The sequence below is a fragment of the Podarcis tiliguerta genome (genome assembly GCF_965153285.1).
Source record: "Podarcis tiliguerta genome assembly, chromosome: Z".
In the NCBI taxonomy this organism is placed as follows: Eukaryota; Metazoa; Chordata; class Lepidosauria; order Squamata; family Lacertidae; genus Podarcis; species Podarcis tiliguerta.
Window position 1 is genome coordinate 28,615,066 of NC_139553.1, and position 15,330 is coordinate 28,630,395.

The window sequence follows — 15,330 nt, forward strand, 5'->3', positions numbered from 1 at the left end:
GCCCGGCACAACTTTTTAGAATAATTAGGTCAATAACGTCCTTAGGAGGACAACCAAATTTAAGCACAAATTCGACCCACAGCTGTGAGGCATTCGCGAGCTTTTTTTGCGGAGAAAGTCCTGTTGCTCCGTCGTGACCTCCCTGCCAATTTAGATACAGTGACTGAACTGGAGGCCCCTCGACTGACTTCAGGTCCAGTGTTGGACCATTTCGATCGGATACTCCCTACTGATGTGGATAGATTCCTCCAAGTTGGTAGGCCCACCACCTGCCTCCTTGATCCGTGCCCGTCTTGGCTGATTAGGGAGTGTCCAGATGTTGTGCGGACCCCCCTGGTTGAAATTATCAATTTGTCCCTTGAGACGGGGACATTCCCAGGGGAACTGAAGGAAGCAGTGGTGTGTCCACTCTTAAAGAAAACTTCATTAGATCCCTTAGACCTATCCAATCCAAATCTTCCATACCTGGGTAAGGTAATTGAGAGAGCGGTTGCTGAACAGCTTGGTAGGTTTCTGGAGGAAACATCGGCATTAGATCCATTTCAGTCTGGTTTCCGTCCTGGTTTTGGGACGGAGACGGCTCTGGTTGCCCTAACAGATGATCTCTGTAGACAACTGGATCGAGGCGGGTCAGGACTGCTGATCCTTTTAGATTTGTCAGCAGCCTTTGACTTGGTCGATCATGATCTTCTGGACCACAGCCTCGCAGACGTGGGGATACAGGGCATAGCCCGTAACTGGTTGTGCTCTTGTATCTCTGGTCGGGGACAGAGGGTGGCACTAGGGAGGGAAATGTCGCTGCGCCACTCCTTGGTGTGTGGAGTGCCGCAAGGCGCAATTCTCTCCCCGATGCTTTTTAACATCTTTATGCGCCCCCTTGCCCAGATTATCCGGAGCTTTGGGCTGGGCTGTCATCAATATGCTGATTACACTCAGCTCTGTCTGCTGATGGATGGCCACACCGACTCGGCCCCAAACACACTGACCAGATGCTTGGAAGCTGTGGCTGGATGGTTTCGTGGGAGCCGATTGAAACTAAATCCTTCGAAGACAGAGGTCCTATGGCTAGGTCGGGATGGCATGGGGATGAGGGACCAACTCCCTTCTCTTGCGGGGGCCCAATTAGTGCCATTGCCTTCCGTTAAGAGTTTGGGTGTAATCCTTGACACCTCCCTTTCCATGGAGGCGCAAGTTACAGCAACAGCCAAGGCGACATTTTTCCACCTTCGCCGCATCAAGCAGTTGGTCCTTTACCTTTCCCGCCCCGACCTGGCCACAGTGATCCATGCGACGGTCATCTCCAGGCTTGACTACTGTAATTCGCTCTACGCAGGGCTGCCCTTGAAGCTGTCCCAGAAACTCCAGCGAGTACAGAATGCTGCAGCGAGGCTCCTCACGGGGTCTCTGCCATGGGAGCATATTCACCCAGTGCTTTTCCAGCTGCACTGGCTCCCGGTGGAGTACAGGGTCAGATTTAAGGTGCTGCTTTTGACCTTTAAAGCCCTTCACGGCCTAGGACCCTAGTACCTACGGGACCGCCTCTCCTGGTATGCCCCACGGAGAGCCTCAAGGTCCATAAATAACAACACCCTAGTGGTCCCAGGCCCTAAGGAAGTTAGATTGGCTTCAACCAGAGCCAGAGCCTTTTCAACTCTGGCTCCGGCCTGGTGGAACGCTCTGCCTCATGAGACCAGGGCACTGCAGGATCTGATTTCTTTCTGCAGGGCCTGTAAGACAGAATTGTTCCGCCTAGCCTTTGGCTTGGAGCCAATTTGATTCCCTCCCTCCCTCTCTTTCTTTTTTCTTTTCCTTCTCCTCCTGCAATGAGGCTACATTTTAATATTTTAATGTTCCATTATTTTAATGTATTTTATTTTTGTTTTTAAGGTGTAATCATTAATCTTGTTTTTATTATTGCTTGTAAGCCGCTCTGAGCCCGGCCTTGGCTCGGGAGGGCGGGGTATAAATAAAAAATTATTATTATTATTATTATTATTATTATTATTATTATTATTATTATTATTCGAGCTTGTATGTTAGGGTTGGCTTCCCCTCTTTCTATCCAGTCCCTGTAAAAAGCCCATTTATTTGTGATTCTTTGGCATTTGTTTTCCAATCTATCCTCTGCCACTATCTGTGCAAATATTTCTGATTGTACATATTCAAAAACATAATCATTCCATTTTTCCATATTCCATTTGGCCTTTTCTTTCTATCCCAAAGCAATAACTGCCATTCCAGCTAGAATCATAATCTTGTACAACTCTTGCTTATTACTTTTTACTTTGTTATTTCCCAGTATTCCCGAAAATAACAAATCCCTATTAACTTCTATGTTTATTTGAAATAATCCAGAAATTACCTTTATAATCTTTTGCCAATATTCCTTAACCAGATTACATTCCCACCACATGTGTGAATATAGTCCTTTTTCCTGACCACAATGCCAGCATTTGGGACTAAACCCTTTCACTATATATGCCATTTGTGCCGGAGTTCTATACCATTTTAATAAAAATTTTCTACTTAATTCTTTATACTTTTCTATTTTAATATTGTTTATATTCTTCATCAGTTCTTGGGCCGTGTTTGAATGGATCATACCTTCCTGCTCCCATTTAATCTGAATTATCCTTATCATTCTTTCTTTGTCGCTTATCATCAGTTTATATAACATCCCTGCTATCCCTTTCTCCGTTATTTGTCTTTTGTTCAGCACCATATCTATTTTCATTTCTGTCCTCATCGTTTCCTCTGCTCTTTCCATTTTTATTAAATCATAAAGTCCTTGCACTTTCAGAGTTCTTCAATTTGATAAAAAAATGTTATTTTCCTAAAGTGACATAGAATTAAAACCCGTGCAAAGGTGCAACATCTGTTTTGTTATGGGGTGGGGCAGCACTCTTAACGTAGCATCCCCTTAGGTCTAGTTATAAGACAACATGTTTCTTAAGAAGAAGGTTCTCATACAGCATCAGCAAATGATGGTGATGATTGTTGAAAATGTTACATTAGTAGGCTGCCCTGCTCCTTTAATGATAATAATAATAATAATCATCATCATCATCTGGCTGGGTTTCCCCAGCCACTCTGGGCGGCTTCCAATAGAACACTAAAATACAATAACCTATTAAACATTAAAAGCTTCCCTAAACAAGGCTGCCTTCAGATGTCTTCTAAAAGTTTGGTAGCTATTTTTCTCTTTGACATCTGGTGGGAGGGCATTCCACAGGGCGGGTGCCACTACCGAGAAGGCCCTCTGCCTGGTTCCCTGTAACTTGGCTTCTCGTAGCGAGGGAACCGCCAGAATGATGGAGGTGGAGACGCTCCTTCAAGTATACTGGACCGAGACCGTTTAGGGCTTTAAAGGTCAGCACCAACACTTTGAATTGTGCTCGGAAACTTACTGGGAGCCAGTGTAGGTCTTTCAAGACCGGTGTTATATAGTCTTGGCAGCCGCTCCCAGTCACCAGTCTAGCTGCCACATTCTGGATTAGTTGTAGTTTCCGGGTCACCTTCAAAGGTAGCCCCAAGTAGAGTGCATTGCAGTAGTCCAAGCGGGAGATAACTAGAGCATGCACCACTCTGGCAAGACAGTCCGCAGGCAGGTAGGATTTCAGCCTGCGTACCAGATGGAGCTGATAAACAGTCACCATGGACACAGAATTGACCTTCGCCTCCATGGACAGCTGAGTCCAGAATGACTCCCAGGCTGCGCACCTGGTCCTTCATGGGACAATTACCCCATTCAGGACCAGGGAGTCCTCCACACCCACCCACCTCCTGTCCCCCAAAAACAGTACTTCTGTCTTGTCAGGATTCAACCTCAATCTGTTAGCTGCCATACACCCTCCAACCACCTCCAGACCCTCACACAGGACCTTTTCCCTGGACTTGATTTTAAAATCAGGGTTACTGTATTTTTCCATGTATAAGATGAGCTTTTCTGACCCAAAAATGAGGTTCAGAATTTAGGCTCGTCTTATACACAGGTAGTGCTGAGGGGGGACACGTGAATGGTTTTTTGGCGCGAGCCTGAGATTGTAAGTGGCGACTGGCCACTTGATTGTTGGGGGGCGGGGGGGGGGGATGCCGAAAATCACTCACCTGCCGGAATGCAGCACACAACCACTCACGTCGCTTCATACTGTGGGTAGGATTATTTATAAGTTTTTTTGTGCAAAAGTCTATCATACAGTAGTTGAAAAACAGGTTTACATGCTGCCCAGCAGGGAAAGTCATGTTTTTGTCATCAGCATATGTAACAAAACCTAATAAATAGATGTCTATATGAATTCAAAAGTCATTTCAGAACTAAATGCTTCAGAATCATATGTAGAAGTCCTACAAAGTTTTCTGCGGGCCTTATTCAGTATCATGGTGTTAACAGGCTGTCAAGATTTGTTGTTTACTGACCCATTTGGATCAGTATGTGAACTGCAAGACAGCAATTTTTCACTATAGCACTCTGGAAAATCAGAACCAAGCATGCCAATCTATTGCTATTCCTTGCTGAGCTGGTACTTTAAAATTTAAAAGATTAAGATACAATATTAAAACAATTAGGGAGCAACCACATCACAGGAGGAGAAAGGTAAAAGAAAAAGAAAAAGGCGGGAGGGAATCAAACTGATTCTGTGCCAAAGGCCAGGTGGAACAACTCTGTCTTACAGGCCCTGCGGAAAGAGACGGAGTGTTCCACCACTGGCCCTGGCTCTGGTTGAGGCTAATCTTAATTCCTTAGGGCCCGGGACCACTAGGGTGTTGCTATTTATGGACCTTGAGGCTCTCTTTGGGGCATACCGGGTGAGGCGATCCCATAGGTACGAGGGTCCTAGGCCGTGAAGGGCTTTAAAGGTCAAAAACAGCACCTTAAATTTGAGGGTATATTTAAAAACTGGGCATCTAGTGAATACTGTGACAATCCATGGCCTAATTTTTAAAAACTGAACACTAAATTTAACTTGGAAGTTTAATAGGTATAGTAAAAGGAGACTTGCAGTTGTCCTCTTCTGCCCTCTTTTCCACAAAACAGAGGAGCCACGTTCCAGATTAAAGCCACCCCAAAGACTACTGTGCATTCATAACCATTAAAGTGGGTGGGTGGGAGCTGAGCAGATTATGCCCACAATGGCAGGTTCCAGCATAGCTGAACTATCCAAAGATCAGTTTGAGCCAGACCTGTATTGAGGTACTGCTCGGTTGCCACAAGCAACCAGGAATTGCAGGTAGGCAAATAAGGTCAAGGGACAGAGTTGGTTCCGATCTTTTCTAAATTGGTTACACTACCACCAGATTAATGAATTGTATAAATTAGATAAGAAAAATGGTTTTGCTTCTGAAAAATCTAAGTTGGAGATGGAGCTGTTGGATTCTAAAGCTAAAAATCTGTCTAAAATGTATAAGTTACTGTTGGAGTGGGATACAAAGGATGAACAAGTTAAATCAGTAATGATAGATTGGGCAAGAGATGTAGGACATAACATAATGTTTGAGGATTGGGAAAGATTGTGAAAGAAAGGGGTTAAGTTCACTGCATGTACAATGTTAAAGGAGAATATAATGAAAATGATGTACAGATGGTATTTGACCCCTGTTAAACTAGCAAAGATTTATCATAACTATGATAACTTACTTTGGAAATGTAAAGAAAAAGAAGGAACCTTTTATCACATGTGGTGGACCTGCCCCAAGGTGAAAGACTTCTGGGAAAAGATTTATAATGAACTGAAAAAAATGTTGAAATATACATATATAAAGAAACCAGAGGCCTTTATTCTTGGAATAACAGGTTTGGAATTGCCCAAGAAAGATGTCAACTTATTTTTGTATGCCACAACTGCTGCTTGAATACTACTAGCTAAGAAGTGGAAAACGCAAGAACTACCAACTGTGGAAGAATGGCAGATGAAGATGATGGACTTTTGGGAGGTAGCCGACCTGACCAGAAGAGTCCGTGATCAGAATGAGGAGGAGTATCAGGAAGAATGGACGAAATTTAATGACTACTTAGTTAAATACATCAAGTTAAATTAATTGGGAAAAGCTTGCAATTACCAGTTAGGCTTAGGATTTAAATAAGTAATATGAGGAATTATTATGTTTAAGGCTGAATTGGGAAGAAAGACTGATGTTAAGGGATTAAGTTAAGATTTTAAGAACTTTGATTTCGAAAACCGTTAAAATGATATCCATTGAAATTCAACTAGGGGGATATGAGGAAGTCACTTAACAATGTTAAGAAGATCAGTTTTAATAAGGATATGATTTATGTTTGTCTGTTTATTTGTTAGTGTGTTTTTTAATTTTGTGAAAATTAAAAAAAAAATGAAAAAATAAAAATAAAACACACAAAACTTTTTATAGCATTTACCTTAGGTGCTGCTCCCAGTTGCGGCTCGGCCTCTTGTTTTGCTCTGGCAGCCGCTTTCTGCAAGGGAAGAACAGACATGGGTAAGAAACACCATGAAAGGAACACATTTGTCCTAGTTTTTCAGGTTATTGTAACAGGCTCAAAATGCCTGTGGCTTTCACTTCCAAAACAACAACAACAACCAAGTTTCAACCTCCTTGGTTTCAAATGTATGATTCCACATGGGTGGTGTCTAGTAAAATCTCAGAAGCCAGTGATGAGTTTAGGAATTTTTTTCTTATCAGTGGCCACAAACCATTTTTTGCCCCTCCTTTAACTAGCAGAAGCAGAATAAATTGTTTAAGACAAGCAACATTCAATTTTGCATGTGTAATATAAAGCTTGGAATCCAGACTTGCAAAGGGCTCCAGAGACAGTGCAAGACCTTCCCAGAGCCCAGAAAGCAAGTCTACGAGCTTTTAAGCTCTCCACCTTGTGTGTGTTTAATTTGTGATATCAGCTGGCTCGTGGCCAAGCGTGCAAAGCTGTGGTTGTGCAAATTAAATGCATGCAATCTGTGATCCTACTGTACATTTTCCTGCTGTGGTTCTGTTTCCCTGGCTGCCACTAGAGGGTGTCAGGAAGCACACAGCACAGTGACATCAGCTGAAGTGAACATTGTGAAGGGAGTGATATCAGCCCTGTATTCTTTATGAAGCATGTTTCTGACTGAGGGACACCTGTTGTGTTGGCTGATGTGAGATTTGAAGCAAAAGAACTGCAAGTTCACAGCTTATATTCTTAACCATACTTTGCTCTCATGAGACACCATACGAGGAATGGCTCTTTGCTTTGCGGATGCCATTACTTCTGGATAGACCCAAAGCCAAACTTTGTTCCAACTGGAGAAGAGCTGTGATTGCCTCAGAATAAGATTTTCAGTCTGATCCTTCACCGAAACACTAAGCAATCATATGGATGCTAAATCACACCCATTCTATATTTTTAAAACACAAAAAACTTTTTGTAGCATTTACCTTAGGTGCTGCTGCCAGTTGCAGCTCGGCCTCTTGTTTTGCTCTGGCAGCCGCTTTCTGCAAGGGAAGAACAGACATGGGGAAGAAACACCATGAAAGGAACACAGTTGTCCTAGTTTTTCAGGTTATTGTAACAGGCTCAAAATGCCTGTGGCTTTCACTTCCAAAACAACAACAACAACCAAGTTTCAACCTCCTTGGTTTCAAATATAGTGGTGCTTCGGGTTAAGAACTTAATTCGTTCTGGAGGTCTGTTCTTAACCTGAAACTGTTCTTCACCTGAAGCACCACTTTAGCTAATGGGGCCTCCTGCTGCCGCTGTGCCACCGCTGCACGATTTCTGTTCTCATCCTGAAGCAAAGTTCTTAACCTGAGGTACTATTTATGGGTTAGCGGAGTCTGTAACCTGAAGTGTATGTAACCTGAGGTTCCATTGTATATGATTCCACGTGGGTGTTGTCTAGTAAAATCTCAGAAGCCAGTGATGTGTTTAGGAATATTTTTCTTATCAGTGGCCACAAACCATTTTTTGCCTCTCCTTTAACTAGCAGAAGCAGAATAAATTGTTTAAAACAAGCAACATTCAATTTTGCATGTGTAATATAAAGCTTGGGGACATGGGTGGCGCTGTGGGTTAAACCACAGAGCCTAGGACTTGCTGATCAGAAGGTTGGCGGTTCAGATCTCTGCGACGGGGTGAGCTCCCGTTGCTCAGTCCCAGCTCCTGCCAACCTAGCAGTTTGAAAGCACGTCAAAGTGCAAGTAGATAAATAGGTACCGCTCTGGTGGGAAGGTAAACAGCATTTCCCTGCGGTGCTATGGTTCGCCAGAAGTGGCTTAGTCATGCTGGCCACATGACCTGGAAGCTGTACGCCGACTCCCTCAGCCAGTATAGTGAGATGAGCGCCGCAACCCCAGAGTCAGCCACGACTGGACCTAATGGTCAGGGGTCCCTTTACCTTTAATATAAAGCTTGGAATCCAGACGCGCAAAGGGCTCCAGAGACAGTGCAAGACCTTCCCAGAGCTCAGAAAGCAAGTCTATGAGCTTTTAAGCTCTCCACCTTGTGTGTGTTTAATTTGTGATATCAGCTGGCTCGTGGCCAAGCGTGCAAAGCTGTGGTTGTGCAAATTAAATGAATGCAATCTGCTATCCAACTGTACATTTTCCTGCTGTGGTTCTGTCTCCCTGGCGCCACTAGAGGGTGTCAGGAAGCACACAGCACAGTGAAATCAGCTGAAGTGAACATTGTGAAGGGAGTGATATTAGCCCTGTATTCTTTATGACTGAGGGACACCTGTTGAGTTGGCTGAGGTGAGTTTTGAGGCAAAAGAACTGCAAGTTCACAGCTTATATTCTTAACCATACTTTGCATTTGCTCTCATGAGACACCCTACGAGGAATGGCTCTTTGCTTTGTAGATGCCATTTCTTAGTAGGTTGGATGCTCTCTGGTCATATCAGCATTAACATTGTGGAAATATGCAGTGGAATAAAAGAAAAAGGGAGAGCTACTCACAGCAACTATTCTCATCAATCTTCTTAGTGGCTGCAGAAAAGAAATAATTTGCCAAAAAAAAACTTTCACAGAAATATAATGTAGAAAATTAAAGCTTTCATAGGTTTGGGCTTTACTGTAGTGCAGAGGGCAAAGGTTACAATATAGCACTAACTGCATGCTGAGTCTGTGGACTGGTTCACATATAATTATTTTAGTTGAATGTACTATGGTTTGCTGAATGAAGATCCCCTTTTTGTATGCCATAATGCAAAACCTGTTTTCCAATATGCATGAATCAGAAAACTGTGGTTTAATCTCAGACTACAAATCAGGTCATAAAACCAGGAAACTTAACGAACCTCGTAATTTTTATGTTACAGTTGTGAAAGAAAGAGCACATGGATACAGTGCTAAATCTCAGTCCAATTACACATAGTTTACTGGACTGAGACTGCTATATGAGAAATAAATCATTTACCTGGTGCAGATGTAATCAATGGGAAGCAGTGATTTCCCAGAATGAGAATAAGCTGCAGCAAGCTTCGGGCCTACACATATAGACATTCTTCTGTCCCCTACATCTGTGAGTAGTAAGTGATTTTGATTTAAAACTAACCACAATTCTTTGTGACATCTGAGCTCAGTGTTTAAACTATAGTTTGGGAATGAATGAATTATCCTGTATTTACACTCTGCAACATATTCCAATAACCATGCACAATGGCATGGTAGATGTCGCTCTAGCCCAGGGGTCGGCCAACTATGGTCTGGGGGCTGGATGCAGCCCAGCAAGCTCGTGAATCCGGCCCGTGGACCCTGCCGCCCGCTGAGTCAGTCCCTGCTGAGCTAAACTTGTGCGGCGTTTCCTTGAAAATAAACCGTGGACTCTTCACCACTTGGGGACTGACTTCCACAACACTGCACGGTTCACACTGGCTGCAGGCAGCTTTTGCAGCCAATCCGAAGCCTTGCCACCCGCGCACTAAGATAAAGCTGGTGTGGCCATGGACGCAGAGGCTGGTGGGCAGGCGGTGGGTCTGGGCTGCACCGTGAGCATCGTGACGGGCACATCACAGGGCTTCAGCTGGAGCTTGGTGTGCCTGCTGGCCCCGTGCCTGGCTTGCTGCTGCTGGTGCACTGGACAGCTGTGCTGGAGCAGCTGGAGGGCAAGCTGCGCATCGCCTTTCCGGCGCTCCGCATGTGCAGCCTGCCCGCTGACCTGGACGATGGGCCACGGCGTGTGGTCACACCGCCTAGGAGCTCCGCGGGGACAGGCTGATGGAGTGGCTGCTGCTCGTCAACAACGCCAGTGAGCGGGCAGCTCCGAGACACGCTCCTGAGCATGTGCAGAGTGCGTTCCTCTTCCAGGTCCAGAGGCAGCTGTGGGACCGGCTTGCAGAGTATTTATATTTTTAAAAATATAGTCCGGCCCCACACAAGGTCTGATGGATAGTGGACTGGCCCCCTGCTGAAAAAGTTTGGTACCCCTGCTATAGCCTAATTCTCCATTTCTATTACTATTTTGCTGAAGAGCAGTGAAAAGGGCTGAGAAAAGGCAGCAACGGACTACAGCAGTGGGCTTTCACAAGTAGCTCCCCCTTGTGGAGTAGCGCCCACTCCAGACTCCATGGCTGCTAAATATTGCTGGGGAAATTGGTGTGAAAGTCTAGTCCCACATCAACCCCACTCCTGTGTATCACCTATATAAAACTAAAAAGGGGAAATCTGTGTCACAATGTCAAGCTTTTGGAAGAGGCCCTTGAGAAGAGGCTCAGATATAAAATAAGAGGGTGTGAAATTTTTATAACTATATGGTATTAAAAAAACATACCTGCATTGCCTCGTCTTCTGTACTGAGCTATTTTCAAAAACAAAAACTTGTTTTCATTTCATTTTAATAAAAAGCAGAAGACTTTTGGACTAGTCATATTCTCCAAACTATAATGACCTCTTAGACAATGGAGCTGATAGCCTGTCTTTGAGTGTTTAGTCCAAAAGTAACAAGCCATGCCAGCTCCAATTTAGTCTGCACACAGTATGAAAAAATAGAAAAAAGCAGACACAAGACCAGAATCAATCAGACTTGTGGCAAATCTGATCACAGATACAACCCACCCCACTTATTCTGCCATTTAGTCAGGCAGGCTAGACTTCTCTATCCCTTCCTGCGAGCGTAGGCGGCAGAAGCAACAAGAACAAGAACAGTTCCAGTCCTTATTAGATACTGCACGAACCAAATCAATAAAACAGATCTGTTGCTTTCCCTCGCAACTGCATTTCAGACGCAGGTCAGGTCTTCCCTGTTCTCAGATCATCTCAAACTCCGGGACTACAGTTCCCACAATACATCGGGAAGCAGATTTTTCTTTCTGCACGTCATTACGTCAAATGCGTCCCAGCCTTTTATTCTTTTTTTTTTTAAATAGGACAATTCCCGCCAAATTACCTGCAAGAAGGTTGTGGCGAGCTTTTTGCAAGGGCACATTCAGCGTTATCTCGCGATCGACGCAGCAGAGACAAGCTCCAGAGAGGCACAAACGTGTTTGCAAAACTGGCGCTAATGTTTTACATATGCAGGCAAAGCGTCGCCTGAATGACAGTCTCCTGCAAACTACGAGCCACCCCGCTCACAGCTCTATACAGTATCTATATCATAGCTGTCAACTTTTCCCTTTTCTTGGGAGGAATCCTATTTGGAATAAGGGAATTTCCCTTAAAAAAAGGGAAACGTTGACATCTATGATCTATATACCTAACTGCACAAATGAATCAAAATACAAGCGGCTTAACAACTAGCTACTGATGTTTTAAGCGCCTTTCTGCACAGAAACAACGCCGCCTGATGGCTCCCAATCACCACTGCACAACCATCTGGTATAATATGACAAGAAGTTGGAAGAAGTTCCCTGAAAGTTACCCAACGAAAGCGGGCTGGCTGTATGCGCGTGAACTTGCGAGGTTGTTAGCAGAAGAACAGCAACATGGCTGCCCAGACACCTTTTTTCTGCAAAGAGTGGCGGTCGGGGGCTGGGGAGAAAGGGTGCGTGCGGGGATAAGAAGCTGGGTGTCCCTGCGGCAAAGATCTGCTCGAGAACGATGAAGAAGACAAAAGAGAGGGTAGTTGGGAGAGAATGTGCCTTATTCAAAAAACTATCCAATTGCTAAGCTGCTACGAAGTTTTCTGTTTTCATTTAAACTAATAATTAGCCCTTATATTTCTCTTCCTTGGACAGACATCACTGAAGTTCTGTAGTTGCTCCAGCAGGTGTCTCTGTTTAGTTGCAGAATAATGAATGCTTCATGCACATGCAAAGTCACAAATAGTCCTTTCAACCCCTTCAGATACTGTATTTGATATTGTGTTTTTTAAAAAATAAATACATGTGCAACATCATTTCCAGCCCGTCTTTCACTATCTAAATAGCCAACACACTGTTTCTTCTATTGATCAACAGGATCACAAGATAATTCTTTTCTACAACTGCATGCACATGAGCTGCAGTGACAGCCCGTGCCCCTGCTCCAACAAAAATCACTCACCTATAGTGCAAATATTCATGCAATGAAAGTCAGCTGAAAAAAATACCTGTCCAAAGGATCTGAATGGCTTTGAAAGCTAAAGGGCACAGCATATAAGGCAGTCAAGTACAGGAACACACAAGGCTTCTATCTGCTTTTCCAACAAACAGAATGCAGTAAATTCCAGTGAGTGTACAATTTGTGAAATCTCTCCCATTTTTGCAGCAGACAGATTGCTCCGTATAGTTAAAGCTATGGTTTTCCCAGTAGTGATGTATGGAAGTGAGAGCTGGACCATAAAGAAGGCTGATCGCTGAAGAATTGATGCTTTTGAATTATGGTGCTGGAGGAGACTCTTGAGAGTCCCATGGACTGCAAGAAGATCAAACCTATCCATTCTGAAGGAAATCAGCCGTGAGTGCTCACTGGAAGGACAGATCGTGAAGCTGAGGCTCCAATACTTTGGCCACCTCATGAGAAGAGAAGACTCCCTGGAAAAGACCCTGATGTTGGGAAAGATGGGGGGCACAAAGAGAAGGGGACGACAGAGGACAAGATGGTTGGACAGTGTTCTCGAAGCTATGAACATGAGTTTCACCAAGCTGCAGGAGGCAGTGGAAGACAGGAGTGCCTGGTGTGCTCTGGTCCATGGGGTCACAAAGAGTTGGACACGACTAAACGACTAAACAACAACAACAACAGATTGCTCAAATGGCCTGAATAGTGATAGTAATTACACATATGATGTCCTGTATGCAACGGAAGTGGGAGAGCCAGTGTCCTGTGTTGGACCTTATAAGACCCAGGAGGTAAAAAGGTAAAGGTACCCCTGCCTGTACGGGCCAGTCTTGACAGACTCTAGGGTTGTGTGCCCATCTCACTCAAAGAGGCCGAGGGCCAGCGCTGTCCGAAGACACTTCCGGGTCACGTGGCCAGCGTGACATCGCTGCTCTGGCGAGCCAGAGCCGCACACGGAAACGCCGTTTACCTTCCCGCTAGTAAGCAGTCCCTATTTATCTACTTGCACCCGAGAGTGCTTTCGAACTGCTAGATTGGCAGGCGCTGGGACCGAACAGCGGGAGCGCACCCCGCCGCGGGGATTCGAACCGCCAACCTCTTGATCGGCAAGCCCTAGGCGCTGAGGCTTTAACCCACAGCGCCACCCGTGTCCCAAGACCCAGGAGGCCAGGGTTCAAATCCCTGCTGAGCCATGAAACTCACTGGGTGATGAGCCAGTTACTCACTCCTTGCCTAATTTCAGGGCCTTGCAGAGCCAGGCAGAGGCCCGGGCCAGGTAGATGTGCCCTCCTTTTTTTTTTACCCTGGGGATAACTGAAGTCTTATAAATAAGTAAGTATATAAATAATTTTCACAAAAGTTATGCTGACAAATCATTTTATTTCAAGGCTTGAACCTTATCTGCATATAAAGACAAAATGGAAAATATAGATATACAATAATGCTTTTTAAAAATACATAGGGGAAAGGATTATTTTAAGTATTTACATTTAAAAATGCTTTCCTAGCTTTCTTTTCTGCAAATTCTTGAATTACGCAGGAAAAATCAAGCAACTTCGCCTTATCGTGGTTTCTTTATCATTGCTAAACCATTTAGGTGTTCTTGAGCCATTGTTGATCCAAAAAAAGACTTAATTCGTTTTAATATATTGAAACTTCTCTACAGGCCACTGTAGCTGGTAATGATAAGAAAATGCATAATGCAATTAGAAGATTTGGAAAAATGTTTTCCAAATTCAAGTTTAGTATTTGATCGGCAATTTCTTTCGGTGATGGAGAATTAAGTTTGAAATTCATATCGAAAGTTTGCTTAAGGAGGAGCACTTCACTCTAAATTTCATCACGGGAAATATGGTTCGAGTATCACAGGTGAAACCGAGTGCATTTTTGTATCAGTTCGTCATTATTGAAGTATTGTAACTTCCACAAAAAATCGAAAAGTTCACATATTTCCCTAACAGCAGAAAATTGCCGTGTCAGTCCAACAATAACAAAGTTTTTGTTTTGAAGAATACATTCACTCTGAAGTCTTTCTCAGCATCCTCTTGAGTTAGACATCCCCTGCGAGTAATAAAAGTATCTGAAACGCCTATTTTGACTGATACATGTTGACATTCTTGAAGTATGTTATTCCATTTCTCTCTAAAATTCAAAATGTCTGTACGCAGTTGATCTATGTTGTCCCTTTCAACATCCAATGTGGCATTGCGTGATTCTATTACCAAGTTTACCTCATGTATCATTGTGAGAAGTTTGCTCCAAATACTTGACATTACAACATATTCAAAAGTGTTCAAGTATTTTTTTATTCCCCAAAGATCAGCTTTACATTCTGCAGTTAATTTTTTTTAATTCAGTGATCTCAGATACTGCAGTTTGAATACCATCAAAATGGTTTGCAATTGGTTTTACACTATCAATTCTTGCTGACCATCTTGTTTTTGAGACTGAATGAAGTGAGGCAGGAACATTTTTCTTCAGTACCTCCCAACGTGAAGGGCTTGCACTGATGACATTGAACATTTTCTGAATGGTTCCAAAGAAGGTAATAGCTTCATTACAGGCTTCAGCTCAATCGGTACCAATGAGATTCAGAATACGATTGGCACAACTAGAGAAAATACAGTTCTCATTCTTTCCATTTAGGATAGCCTGTACACCTGCGTACTTTCCAGCCATGTTACACCTATTGTCATATGCTTGACCCACACAGTCTTGAAAGTTCAAATTGAGCCTCTCTAAGACGTCTAATATTTCAGTGGCAATTTCTTCTCCAGTCTTTATGGAAAATTCATGAAAACCAAGAAAGCACTCTTCAGTTACAAAACTTTTAGCTTCCCTCCTCACATATCTGATGATGAATGATAACTGTTCTTGATGAGAGCAATCAGGGGTTGCATCAAC

The 15,330-nt window shown here is 43.7% G+C and overlaps 1 long non-coding RNA gene across 3 annotated transcripts; it reads right to left on the minus strand.

Moving 5' to 3' along the window:
- Positions 1-2,021: 2,021 nt before the first annotated feature.
- LOC310669735 lies at positions 2,022-11,298 on the minus strand. 3 transcript variants are annotated; one of them, XR_014507338.1, is made up of 4 exons: positions 10,721-11,298; positions 8,908-8,937; positions 7,390-7,446; positions 5,164-6,430 (listed from the first exon to the last, which is right to left on the minus strand). It is a non-coding gene; the product is annotated as an uncharacterized lncRNA (long non-coding RNA). The 3 variants fall into 3 exon arrangements; XR_014507336.1 differs by lacking the exons at positions 5,164-6,430; positions 8,908-8,937 and adding an exon at positions 2,022-2,069; XR_014507337.1 differs by lacking the exon at positions 8,908-8,937.
- Positions 11,299-15,330: the final 4,032 nt, after the last annotated feature.